The 14,368-nt window shown below is 39.8% G+C and overlaps 1 protein-coding gene across 1 annotated transcript in view; it reads right to left on the bottom strand.

The window, feature by feature from the left end:
• CTTNBP2NL (CTTNBP2 N-terminal like) overlaps positions 1-11,530 on the bottom strand; it is a 75,559-nt gene extending 64,029 nt beyond the window's left edge. Inside the window, exon 1 of the mRNA XM_031967301.1 lies at positions 10,923-11,530. The gene's annotated coding sequence lies outside the window, so the exon portion shown is untranslated. The remainder of the gene's footprint in view (positions 1-10,922) is intronic.
• Positions 11,531-14,368: the final 2,838 nt, after the last annotated feature.

Raw genomic sequence — 14,368 nt, 5'->3', positions numbered from 1 at the left:
AAAGGCATTACAATCTGCTTTGCTGTTGCTCCCTAAGGACTACTGAACCTTTCCATCTGACTAGCAGCAGCTGTGTCCCCTACAGAATGTGAGCTCTTTTACAGCTGGAGCTATCTTACTTTTCATTTGTATCACCATAACTTAGCGCAGTAGTTACTCTGTACATAGCAAGTGATTAATAAATGGTTTTTCATTTGTTCATGCTAGTGACTATCTATATAACATGTCACATAAATGTGAGTTATTATCAAAACCATTACTTCCACGATCAAAAAGTCTCAGATGTTTTGTCCTTTAACACTTTCTAGATCCCAATAAGGGTCATTTGGACATTACAGGCAAGCCATTAAGTTGCTCTCTAAATGGCAGACTTTTAAACTTAACCCTAATTAGCCATTAAGTTCTGCTTTGAAGATGGTAAGGATAAAGAAATAGTTTAAAATGTTAACAAAACCTCTATTTTGTGACAAGAGTCTAGAGTGAGCAGTTCTTTAATTTCCAAAAGAAAGGCATTTCAACTCATGTTGTTTTCTAGGAAAATCAAGGCACAAAATTAACTTTGTAGTTACAAACTCCCCTACAAACATCTAGCAATGAAACTTAGAATTACTACTTTCAAACCAACCTTTTCTGAAATGGAATAAATAGTATACTGGGGATACTACTGTCATATGCTTAATTAACAGATAATTTTAAGATCTACTAATCTTCAATCTAATCTTTCACTTTACTGTCAAAACAATGTAATACAAACTTGCTTTTTATTACTTAAATCTAAATTTAAATCTAGGTTATAATGTATGATATGAAATAGAACAATTTTGAATAATTATTTTGAAAGCCATAAATTTCATGACATTTTAAGGACAGTCTTAAAGGAGGATACTCTGAGTCAATTGTAGAATCTCATAGCAACAATGCTGTTACAAACAAATATAATGGTACTAAGAAAAGTATGTCTGTTTACCCAATATTGTCAATATATAATCTAAATAATAATATGTAATAGTAAGTATATAATCTAAGTATTTTTAAAGATCATTATTTTAATGTTGTTCTACTCTATTCAATAACCATGAAAGAAGGTGTCCTAGTCTCTAGATATATATTCATTCCCAGAAGAGGAAAAGATAATATAAAATTATAATATCAACAAATGTCTTTGTAGCATATTTTCTAAGAAAACTTCAAGGGACACCTAGGTGGCACAGTGTTTAGAGCAGTGGTTCTCAAAGTATGGTCTAGAGAATCCTGGGGATCTCTGAGAGAGTCTACAAATTCAAAAATAGTTTTTATTTCCAATATGGTAAATGTCTATAAATATAATCCAGATAAACAAAAATGCTTTGGAGAGATCCTCAATAATTTTTAATAGGATAAAGATACTGAAAACAAAAGTTTGAGAACCACTGGTTTAGAGCAACGTTCTGAAGTCAGGAGGACCTGAGTTTGAATCTGGTATCAGACACTTAACACTTCCTAGCTGTGTGACCCTGGGCAAGTCACCCCCAATTGCCTAAGCCAAAAAAGAAAAAAAGAAAAAAAAAATAAACCTTCAAGCCACTTGCACTCTTCTCATTTTGTTTTTTAGTAGCTCTAGGAATCAAGGAGAGAACTGAGCTAACTTGATTCAATTGACCAAAAGGATTAGATTCTTATATGCTAAATAAAAGATGACAAGGAGGAAAACTACACAAAAACTTGCTAATTCCCCATCAATATTCCCAGAGGTAGAGGTCATAAACAATTAGAGTTTGAAGGGACCTTCCTTAGAAATTGTCTGCCCAACTTTGTCATATAGATAGATGAGAGGAAAGGCTGAACTGGAGGAAGGACTTAAACCAGATTTCCTTTCTCCAGTCCAATGCACTTATGGACTTTAAAAACTTCAGTCTCTCTCTCTAGTATTGATACCAGAAGGAAGTGTTTGTGTACTGAAGGAGAAAGAAAGGGAATTGTAAACATTTCCCTCCCAATTAGGGAAACAGCAAAACATCAAATACAAGTCTATCTACTTAGATATCAATTTAGTCTTTATGGTAATCTTACTTGAAAAAGATCAGACTAGAGGAATACTAGTTATATTGCTGGAATGGTTATTAATGAGCCATGGTATTTAGGATAATTAAAAAACAGTCCTCATTAAAATTTTATATACATATGTATTTGCACATATATATGCACGTGCATGTGCACACACACAGATTATCATCATAACCCAATAGGAAGAAAGGCTTGATGATTTTTCCCAGGTTATAAAACCTGGTAGTTTTATAGTAGCTAGGACTGAAGTGAAATCCATCTTGATTTCCAGTTCAATGTTCTTTCTACTACTCCATGTTGTTTGACCTGCTCTGATTATTTTTATAAAATTTCATTTGTCTTCATCCAATTTAAATGAAATCAGTCTTATGCAACTACACCAATTTATTATAACAATCTCAAATGGACTTCTATTTCCTGAATTCAAGACTTTCTAAAGTAAGAGTGTTATGATTTGTGAAACATCATTGTAAGTATATTGAGTTAAACAGAACATGTAAATTGATTTTAGATGCCTTTCATTTCCAGTAAAATGATTCATGATCCGTGATTCTAGAGGCAGTCTGGAATATAAAAGACTTTCCAATCCTAATATAGGATGAAGTCACTGCTTCCAGCAGGTTTTCATAAAAGGGTATAAAATCCTTTTAAGGATCAATGTTTCAAACAGTGAAGAGACTCATCTAATAACTATTCAGGAAGTCTAAAAGATAGTCAAATATGGATTGGAAGATAATTTCTATTTCCCCCCTTTTTGGGCAACTTGGAAACAAAGGGAAGCTGTGGTAATACTCCTTTGCAATCTGGTTAGAAGGCACAGAAGTTCATGTTACTGAGGTCTATGTAAATTACGAGGGACAGCTAGGTGGTGCAGTGGATAGAATGTGGGCCCTGAGTTCAAATCTGCTTTCAGACACTTAACACTTTCTGGCTGTGTGACCCTGGGCAAGTCACTTAACCCCAATTGCCTCAGCAAAAATCAAACCAAACCAAAACTACATAACAATCTAAGGCTAAGGGTTTTTTTTTTTTTTTTGGGGGGGGGAGGTATTTGGTCAAAAATTCTCCCCTCCCCATCCTCAATAAAATAACAATGAAGTTACTGTTACTCTTAGCAATGAGTTACTGCGACAATGGCTAATTTAGAGCCCTCAGACTGTGCAGCCAGTTTTAAAGATTATTGCTTCTAAACTGGCAGATTAATCAGAGAATCATAGATTCTGTTACCTTAACTATTATGTAAATCAAATGTTTCCCAAGCCAAATTCTACTGCAGATTAGTGATATAACTAAATTTTCTATCGAAGATTACTCTGACCTTTTTAGTAGGGCAGTTTCAGAACCTAGAAGAGAGAAGGGGAAGAACAAGACAATGGGAAAAGTTTCAAAAGGATTTTATTTTATCTGTAACACTATGTCCATCCTACTTCCAAAAAAAAAAAAAAAAAGAGGGGAGTGTACAAAAGTAGTCTTCCTGAACTCTTGGCAACTTAATGTTGCCAGTGATAATACAAATGGACCTTTTATACATAATTACAGATATTTGATCTGGTATTTTTTATGCAAATAGTTTTGTAATTATATTCATATTTCTTTAGTCTATGAGTCTCCATATTTTGGTTTAATCTTTTATGACCTATTTTTACATTGTAATAACTTGATTCATTTAGATACCATTTACCAAACAATTGGGACTTTGGGCAATATTTCCATGGTTTAGTAAAGAGGATATTTGAAATTAGCATTGCCCCAGGAAGTCCAGGCAGTATGTTCACATAAGTATACACGTGATAATTTATGGTCTGAATACTTTACATAATACTAGAGGAGAGAAATGGCTACTTTCTGTCAGGCCTTCTTTTCTTTTACACAACATTACTGTCTTTCAGCTAAATTTCTAATCAAGTCAGATGTTGTTTGAGAAATAGCTGAAATATTTTTGGAAATCTATTTTACTATATTATACCAAACGCATAATGGATGTGAGAAGAAAAATGTTCTATATATTAAATGTCTACCTTAAATTTATAGTCGATACCAAAAAATTCAATTCTAAAATTCAACTTGATAAACAATTCAATAAAGGATGTACCAGAAGCTGCTAAAAGCTGGAGATACAAAAAAGAAAAAAGTATGTCCTTAAGGAGAACAAAATCTAAGAGGGGGTGGGAGCAGGGAAGAAGGAAACTAGGTAGTATATTGGATAGAGCACTAGCCTTGAAGGCAGGAGGACCTGAGTTCAAAAGTCTATTCAGAAGCTAGTTGTGTGACCCTGGGCAAATCACTTAACCCCAATTGCCTCACCAAAAAAAGTAAAAAAAAAAAAAAAAAAAAAAAAAAAAAGAAATCTAACGGGGGAGACAACATCCAAACAAATATATACAAATCAAGATAAATAGGAAATAATTAACAGAAGGATGGCAATGAAATTAAGAGGAGTTAGAGAAGGCTTCCTGTAGAAGGTAAGATTTTTGTAATTAAGCTTTTTTTTTTTTAAAAGCATCTGAGCCAAGGATGGCCAGATTCAATGATATTCTATGCTCTAAATAGGAAATAATAGTAGTCTGACTTGAGTGAATAAAAGTGAACAATTATTTCTTGAGTATCTATTATGCTGAAGACATTGTGCTAGGAACTTTGGGAAATTTAAATAAATTTAAGGCAGTCCTCATCTGAAAATATTCATGACATTTATATTAAGTACTTACCAAATGCAAGCCACTATGTTAAGTGTTGGGGATACAAAAATTAAAGCACCCACAACCAGTCCCCTGCCCTCAGTAGAGTTCTGCATAGTCTTTCTCTATCCCTCCAGCTGAAAATGCTTTCTTTTTTGCCTCAACTGAAATATGTGCACAGTATATAAGCACAGTTTAAAACGAAGCACAGCCTTTGATCCAGCAGTCTCATTATTGAGTCTATATCCTAAAGAGATCATAAAAAAGGGAAAAGGATCCATATGTGCTAAAACGTTTATAGCAGCCCTTTTTGTAGTGTCAAGGAACTGGAAATTGAGTGGATGCCCATCAATTGGGGAATGGCTGAATAAAGTTACGGTATGTAAAGGTAATACCTTTACATTATTGTTTTATAAGAAATAACAACCATGATGATTTCAGAAAATCCTGGGAAAGTCCTACAAAAACTGATACTGATGAAGTGAGCAGAGTCAGGAAAACAATGGACACAATAACAAGATTATGTGATGGTCAACTGTTGATTCAAGGCAAGTCCAATGGACTTGGGATGGCAAATGCCGGTTATATCCAGAAAGAACTATGGACATTAATGTGAATTAAAGCATAAGATTTTCTTATACAACATGGAAAATATGTTTAAAATTATTGTGCTTGTATAAACTATATTAGATTGCTGTCTTAGGGTCAGGGGAGATAAGGGACGGAGAGAGAAAATTTAGAACATACTCTTACAAAAATAAATGCTTAAAACTATCTTTACATGTATTTGGAAAACTAAAATAGTTTTGAAAAAAAGTAAAATAAAAAGCCAAAAAGTTTCATGAGGAAAAATGTTAACATGTTGCATAGGATTGTTCAAATACTGGCATGAAAGATTGAGATACTGATGGGGAGGTGGGGTTGTTAGTTAGGCAAGACTTCATGGTGTCACTGGATGGAAGTGGGAGAAGGACCCCAGTTCTAGGATCTATTGGCCAGGCAGAGCATAAACTGGCAGAGGCAAGGAAAAGATAAAGGAATTCAATTCAATAAACATATATTAATCATCTGAGATTCTGAGAAAGGCACAGCACTAGCCCCTGGCAATGAATACCAAAGGGAAACAAAAAAACCAAAAATCCCAGTCCCAGCCTTAGAGGCATTTATTTTTATAGGGGAAATGGGGATGGGGGGAGAATACTGAGGGGCAGAAAAGATATGACTAAGACAAAAATTTAATATAAGGTAAACCAAAGAGGAAGGGCACTTTCTTCAGGCTGCTGGAATCATTCCATAAAAACTGGTAACATTACAAGCTAAGTGACAGGCAGAGGAGAGAAGTGAAGAAGAAAAGTAGCCGGGGTTGAGACGGCTAGAAACAGGTTGTGGCCAGACTGTGGGGGCTCTGAAGGCTAGTGTAGAGTTTAGACTTTATCCTGTGAGTTGCCATGGAAGATATCTGAGCAAAGGAATGAAATGATGAAAGCAGTGTTTGAGGCAGATTAATCTGGCAACTTTCCCATGCATGGAGGTGGGTGGGCAGACTTGATAGAGCGGAGAAGCCACTGAAATAGTTCCTGAGTGATGAGATAAGGTCCTGAACTTGTTCACCTTCCTCCTTCCCGCCATTCATAAGTTCCCTCTTCGCTACAACCAAAAGAAGAATCCGAGTGACTGCAGCATGTTTTTCTAGCTCCAGGTATTAACCTATGCCCAAAGTGAAAAGTACTTTGAATGAACGCCCAATCTGGTGATCCATTAAGCAGAGATACACTTCTCATCTATTCCTCAGACTGTTTCTCTCATCTCACATCCTTCAATCAATGATGTTATTCTTTCCTATAAGTATTGATAGCTTCCAAACCCAAAGCTCAAGATGGTGCTGGGCTCAGGACAGAAATTTGGAACCAGAGGAACTGGACTGAAGACAACCCTTTTCTCAAGCAAAAACACTATCAATCAGACTGTATTTCCTTTAGATCCAGCAGAAAAAGGACTTGAATTTACTGAAGCTACAAGTGGCTTACCAAATGTAATTAGTCAAGCCAGAATGCTCTGGTTAAAAACCAAAGAATCAGATTCCACAGAACCTAATTATAAAACTAAGATGTAAGGGTTTGGGAGATGCAGGAATATGAATAGCAGAATGAGATTCCTTCTTCCATAATGGAGAATAATTCAAAAAAGAAAGTACTCTAAAAGACAAAAACCCTTCAAATTCTAATTACTACAAACAAATAAACCTATTAAAACCAGGATCAAATGTCTTAACAGTGGATCCCCTTTTCAGGTCCTTATGTGATATAGTAGAATACATACAAATGGAAGATGTTGCTTGTAGTTTCTCTCTCCCATTTGCTATCTTGGCTTATATTCATTGATATATGTAAAAAAGTATGTTCATCATTTCCTTACTAGTTTTTACCTCTTCTTTTTTCTAAATGTCTAAAGATAAAGGCTGGAATATTTATAGTTAACCCTTCCATTATCTAACCTAAAAATTCATAGGCAAATTGACAAATAAGCCATTTTTAAACTGAGATGCTTTGAATTGGAATCTATCCAGTCAGCACCAAATCTTCAGGAAACAGAAACAAATGTGTTATAAAACAGGCTGACAAGTCATTTCTGGGGTCAGCTTCCACAGAAAAGTCTACTTTCCTTTAGAAATAAATTTGTGTTCCTTGTCTCATACTATATGTCCACCAACCAGTTTACTGGCAATACCTAGAAGTATCACTCTGTTCCACTCTGAAAAGCCAAGATTTTACACAGAATGAATTCCAATTTTGCTCTGCAAATTAATTGGCAGTACCGCAAATTTGATTCAGCCAACACACAAGCTCATTGTAAGCTGAGCATGTCAGAACTTCTGTGATCAGCTTGTGTGAACTAGAGTCTATTTTACTCAGAAATTCAACCGCTGTTCTATGAATACCCTTCAAGCACATTTGAAGATGCATTAAAAAGAAATAAAGGAGGAAAAGAAACTACGGAAACCTAAAAGTAAAACATCCAAGAAACATTCTTAAGTAATGAAATAAGCCAAGATACTCAACGTCTGAAATACTTTTCTAAATTCATAATCACATCAGATTCTCAGAAAAGTGAAAGGAAATCCTGAAATGATTAGCAATGGTTTATATTTTTAAGTTCTTCCCAGGTTCTGAGATATAATTATATTTAGTTTAAAGAGACACACACACAGAGAGACAGAGAGACAGAAATACATACATAGAGAAAACTGAGACACTCTGACAAGCAAAAAATGTTTTTGTGGATATCTCAATCACCTGTGGTGATTAGGACCAACAAGTTCCTTTAGGCAGACCAGATAAGGAAAGTAAAAGTAAATGTTGGGTAATGGGAGGACTGAGTTGTTTATAGCATCATGATAGGCCTGGTCTTATCAAAGAGTTATCTTTGTAGGTCTACACCAAGGTAACAGCTTCACAATCTTGCTCTGAGATTAACAAGCTCAAACTGGTGCTGTAATGATGACCAAGCTACATGAAAGGCCAGTTTAATTTACTTTGCTCAAATAAGATATCATGGAGAGAAGATGGGGCTTGGCAATTAATTTCTTTGGTTATATTTAAGTTAACTTTATATTCCGTTCTCCATCCTAACCATTCTCTTTTAGTTTTTGTAGTTCTGGTTGAGGAGACTACGGGTTAATAGCTCCATATAGATAGTATATAACCCTCCAAGTTCTTCCAACGGTCTCGATTCTTTTTGGTCTTCCAGGAAAATGACCTTTAAAAAGATCTCAGTGGAAGGATGAAAAGATCCAGATCTACAATTTACAAATCATTACCCTTGGGGACTTAGAGATATACTTTGTAATTGAAACTGCCTTTCTTAGTATCTCCAAAACTTTGCTTTGTATGTTTTCTCATCTGTAAAATGGGCATAATAATAGCACCTACAGGAACAATTTGCAGTGAGGGTCAAAAGATAACACCTGTAATGTGTTTTTGTCAATCTTTAGGTGCCATAGAATTGCTTGCTATTGTTACTTGTTGTTCAGTTGTGCCTTACTCTTTGTGATCCCATTTCGGGTTTTTTGGGCAAAGATACTGGAGTAGTTTGCTATTTCCTTTTCTAGCTCATTTTACAGATAAGGAAACTGAGGCAAATGGGGCTAGTGTGTGAGGTCACATTTGAATTCTGATCTTCACGATTTCAAACTTGGCACTCAATCCATTTCCACACATAGCTGCCCATTATTAACATCTACTAGGTACTTAATAATGCTTATCGACTTGGAAGTAAAAGCAATAGTTTATATCTCCTTAGAATGTACACCCTTGATGACTAATTCTAAGCATTTTGTCACAATGAACACCACTTCAATACTACATCAACATTAAGGATGATTTAATGAGAATGAAGGAAGTGTTATTAAAACATATGAAGAATTTTTATATAAATAAAGTATTACACCACTGGACGTTTATTGGCAATTCAATGGCATTCATGCTAATTCGAATACAGTGAATGGAGAACACTGAATTAGTAGTGAAAAGGCCTGAAATTGAGTCATTTAAGCTATGTTCTATTATAGAGAAGTCACTGAACCACACAGTAAAATGAGGGATCATACTAGGAAATCTCTTAAGGATCCTCCCAAAGCTAATATGCAAGGAAATAGGGGCTGGCAAGTGAATTTGAATTTGAAGTCTAAAAGACTTCAATTCAGAAAATCCTTTTGACAAATAAATACTAGCTCAGTGATTTTAAGTAAATCACTTCATCACTGTCTACCCCTCAATTTCCTCAAATGTAAGAAGGGAATAATAATAGCACTTCCCTTCTAGATCTTTGTGAGAAAGATAATTGTAAATTGTTTAGCACAGTGCTTGCTGGCATAGAGTACCTGCTTAATAAATAAATGCTTGCTTCCTTATACGAGGAATATCCTCCAGCTTAGTTACAGCTGTGGCCCATGCAGTTTTACCTTAGTCAACTACTTTGCCTTCTCGATTCTGCAGATGTTACTATTCCTGTAAAAACCAAAACTGCAAGTAGTTTACCTACTAATATTTTAAACTATAGCAAAGACCTACAGCATTTTATAGTGGGGAGTGGACTGAGAAGAAAGGAACGAAAAGCCATTAAACCAGATTAATCATAAACCCACCGACTAAGGGACCCGGGATTTCCTTCAAACACTTCCTGCCTCTTATTTTAAGATTTACACCTTTCAAGGTTATTCAAGTCTCCCAGAGTAACCAGCCAACCAGCCAACCTACGGTCACTAGATTAATGCTCCTTATTTACATTTCTATGGAGCATCCCCCCCGAAGGATCCTAAGTTATTCATTGCCTGTTTATATTCTACACACTCGGTCAAGTTCATCAATTAGCCAACTTGGGCAGCAGTCAGGTTCTCAGAAACGGGAGCCAAATCTCAAGTTCCCCGGGGAGTCGGGGAGAGAGCAGGGCTGCTGGCGAAAGAAGCGAGTCGTACAAAAGCGTACCCTAGGGACCAAGCCGGGCTCCCCCAAACCTGAGAACGGGGTAGAGAGGCCGGCGCTGAAGCAGGGGAGACCGTCTGTCTGCTGGTGCAAGCCAGCCAGATGGGCTTCCTCCACGGTCCAGCCTCGCGGCTCTCGCAGAAAGGGGAGGAAGACCAGAGGCGTCCGGGGCCGACTATGGGGGAGGCGCGGGGAGTGGGAAGGAGCTGGGACCGGACCCGGAGGCCCTTTCATTTAGGGATGCTAGGGGGTGTGAGCGTACCAATGGGAATGGGGAGGGGGCACCGAGAGAAGCCCCGGCAATAGAAACCGAGCCACCCCTCCAGCGCAGTCCCAGCGAGACGGGGCAGGTGGCGGGGAGGGAGGGGGAGCTGTAGAGGCCGAAGGGGGCGAGGGGCGGGGACGGGGGGAGCCCCTCTCCACAAGGGGGGCGCGGAGGGGAGGGTTTCCTCGGCGGGTGGGTGGGGCGCGGGGGAAGGGGTCTGCGGCCCAACCGGAGTTGGGGCGGGACCCGGGATCCCCTCAAAGGTTGGGGCGCCGCCTCCTCCGGGAATAGGGGGCACGGGCAGCGGAGGAGGAGGAGGAGGAGGAGGGGCCCCGCCCCCTCGGGGAAGAGGGTGCCGGGGACCTCGGGGGCGGTCGGCAGTCCCGCCCTCACCTTTCTCCGAGACCCCGGTCTCCCCGTAAACAGTCCCCGAGTTCCCGGCCCAGCCGCTCCTACCTTTTCCCGGCGCTCCGGGCTCCGCTCCCCGCCGCCGCCTCCGCCTCCCGCTCCCCATCCACAGGCTCGAGCCTCTTCTCCTCCTCCCCCGCCGGGTCCGTGCCCTGACAGCCTTCCGAGCCAATTGTCACTTCAGCCTCGCGGCTCTCTGGCCAATCAGCGCCGCCGGAAGGCGGGGCTTCTCCAATGTCATTCAGGCTCCTCCCGGGGCCCCAAGATCCCTTTTGTTTGGGGAGAGCCGGGCTGGGATTGAGCTCGCGTCACTTCCGGCGGGAAGTCCTCCCCGCCTGGCGCGCGGGTCCGCTCTCGCGCCCGGATCCTGCCGGGCTCCTGCTGCTGGCCCGCTGGCCCGCTGGCGGCTCGGCGTGAATGCCTCCGTCCGGTGCTCGGCGAGCCGGCGCCGTGGGCGTCCGTCCCGGGACGGCGCACTGCGGCTCTCGTTCTGCCCGTGCGGGCCGGGCTTTAGAATCTGTGTCCCGTCGCCGAGTCCGCTGACGTTCCGTCCCGTTTGGGACCCCGTAGTGCTCGGTCACAAACGAGGAGCCCTCTTTGTCCCTGGCTCCCCGGGGGGCGGGGCGCTGGCCCACCGACGGCCCTTCTCTCCTGGCCCCGATCACCTGCTCCGACCCGTCCCCACGCGTGAGGAAACGGGTCACCGTGGGGCGGGCCTGCAGCCCGGCGGCCGCCGTCTAGTGAAACGCACCTTGCCGGCGAGCAAGCCCCCGGGGGGGGGGGGGGCGCTCAGGTTTGCAAGTAGTCAGTGGGAGCCGCTGATCAGATGCCAACTCTGTGCCGGGCGCTGGGTCAGACAGCAGGGACGCAGAAGCGATCCCTGCTCTTGAGCCCAAGCTCTGACGGGATGGCGTGTGCAGAGTGCGAGCCTGTGTGTCTTACACACGTCTGTGTGCAGGGGTACATGGAATCACACTATAGCTGTTATGTGTTGGGGGCCGTTTCCCCCAATATCTTGGGGAAACTCTACTTCCACAGTCCTGGTTTTAAAGACATTCTCCTGAATCCTAATCAGATTGAATTGGCTCTCCTTGATCTGGATCAGACTCCCAACCCAAAATTATAAGGAACTTAAACTGAGAAGGGGAAACCTTCCTTTTATGTTCTGCTCAAGCTTGATCCTTGTCTAGATAGCCCAAGGCTGGGGGTGGTCTGAGTACGGAGAGAGTTTCTCCCACCAGCCACTCCCTGAGCACCTACTCTTGGAAAAGGTATCTAAATCATGAGCCCTCCTTCATCACTGTCTTTGTTCTAAGAGCCACAGTCAAATGATCTTTTTATTCATTAGTAACACTACAGGCCTTATTAGTAAAATGATCAAAGTACCCAGAAACAACGTCGCTGAAACCTTTTTACTCATCCCAATGTGGAACTCAATGCCATAGGTGCAAACTGCTAGCAACGATGCAAGAACAAGATATATGTACAGGTCATATATATGCATACACATGTGTGTATGTATACACATGGTATGGTGAATAGGAATTAACCAATAGAGGGAAGACTAAGAATTAAGAAGGATTGGGAAAGGTTCCCTGTAGAAAGTGTGATTTTAGCCAGCAGGGAAGCCAGGAGGCAGAAATGAAGAGGGAGAACTTTTGGGCATGGGGGACAGCCAGTGAAAATTCTGAGTTAAGGAATTGAATGCCTTTTGGAAGAATCAGAGAACAGTCACTAGAAAGGAAAGTACAAAGAGGAGTTACAAGTTGTAAGAAGATTGGAAGGGTGTGTTTGTATATATATGTGTATGGGAGCGGGGATGTAGGTTATAAAGGATTTTGAATGCCAGACAGAAGATTTTGAATTTGACTCTACAGGTAATAGAAAACCACTGTAGTTAATTGAGTAGGTGAATGATATGATTAGAATTGTATTTAAAATACAATTTCCTTTTTTTAAATTATATCTTTTTATTGATAAAACATAGGCATGGGTAATTTTTTTTAACATTGACCCTTGCAAAAACTTCTGTTCCAACTTTTCCCCTCCTTCCCTCCACCCCTCCCCTAGATGGCAAGTAGTCCCATACATGTTAAATATGTTAAAGTATATGTTGAATGCAATATATGTATACATATTTATAGTTATCTTGTTGCACAAAAAAAAATCGGATTTAGGAAGAAGGTAAAAATAACCTGGGAAGAAAAACAAAAATGCAAGCAAGCAATAGCAGAAAGAGTGTAAATGCAATGTTGTGGTCCACACCCATTTCCCAGTGTTTTTTTGCTTGGTGTAGCTGGTTCTGTTCATTACTGATCAATTGGAACTGTTACAATACAATTTTCTTTTTTTTTTTTTTTTTTTGATTTCTAAAAATTTACTGATTTCTGAGGTATTAATGTTCACATTGAAAATTTAACAGTCATGTTAGTAGGAACAGATTCCAACAGTAGACTTTCCTCATGAACCAAGCTCAACCTACAATCTATAATATAAATACATACCAATTTCATACCCCCCACTTGCAGAAAAATTTCAATATTGAGAGTCACCTTGATACCCCCTTTTTTTCTTCCTTCTGGAACTCAAAATTTAATGACACATCTTACCAAACTCTTTTGGACAATGAGATGCATAGGCATACAATACAATTTTCTTAAAGAAATGTACTTTAGCAGATGAACTTTAGACAGATGGGAGAGGGAGAAAAGAGGTAGGCTGACTCACCATCAGGGTATTTCAATAGTCCAGGCATAAGTTGCAATGGTGGCTAGGTGACAAAATAGAGTACCTGGAGTCTGGAAAACTGCTTTTAAGAAGTTCGAATTTGACTTCTGACACTTAGTAGTTCTACCATCCAGGGCAAGTCACTTAATCCAATTTGCCTCAGTTTCTTTATTGTAAAAATGAGTTGTAGAAGAAAATGGTGCATCACTCCCAGTATCTTTGTCGAGAAAATCCCAAACAGGGTCATGAGAAGTAGGAAGTGACTGGAAAATAATGACCAAATAGCAGCATCAGTGAGAGAAGGAGGTGAATCTGAAAGACATGGCAAAAGTAAAACTGACAAGCCTTGGCAACAGTTTGGACATGGAGGAGGATGACTTCTGGTTTCTTCACTTTTAAAGTGGGAGAAATGTATTGGATGATCTGTATTGTTCCTTCTAGCTCTTATCTATCCTTATGATAAATTTCCATATCTTGAAATTTGCCTCTCCTAGACTTTTACCATTCTAACTCCTCCCCCTTGAAGCTATGCTAAGGAACCTGTAGATCAAAAAGACCTTAGATGTCCTTTAAAATCATATCACTTTTCCATAGTATCAGCCCTCCAAAGGCTTCAATATACCTTTCTTTCTTTCTTTCTTTTTTTTTTTATTTAATAGCCTTTTATTTACAGGATATATGCATGGGTAACTTTACAGCATTAACAATTGCCAAACCTCTTGTTCCAATTTTTCACCTCTTACCCTCCACCCCCTCCCCCAGATGGC

Source organism: Sarcophilus harrisii, chromosome 4 (assembly GCF_902635505.1).
Source record: "Sarcophilus harrisii chromosome 4, mSarHar1.11, whole genome shotgun sequence".
In the NCBI taxonomy this organism is placed as follows: Eukaryota; Metazoa; Chordata; class Mammalia; order Dasyuromorphia; family Dasyuridae; genus Sarcophilus; species Sarcophilus harrisii.
The sequence above is the reverse complement of the archived record's forward strand: the minus strand, read 5'-3'. Positions and strand labels throughout refer to the sequence as shown.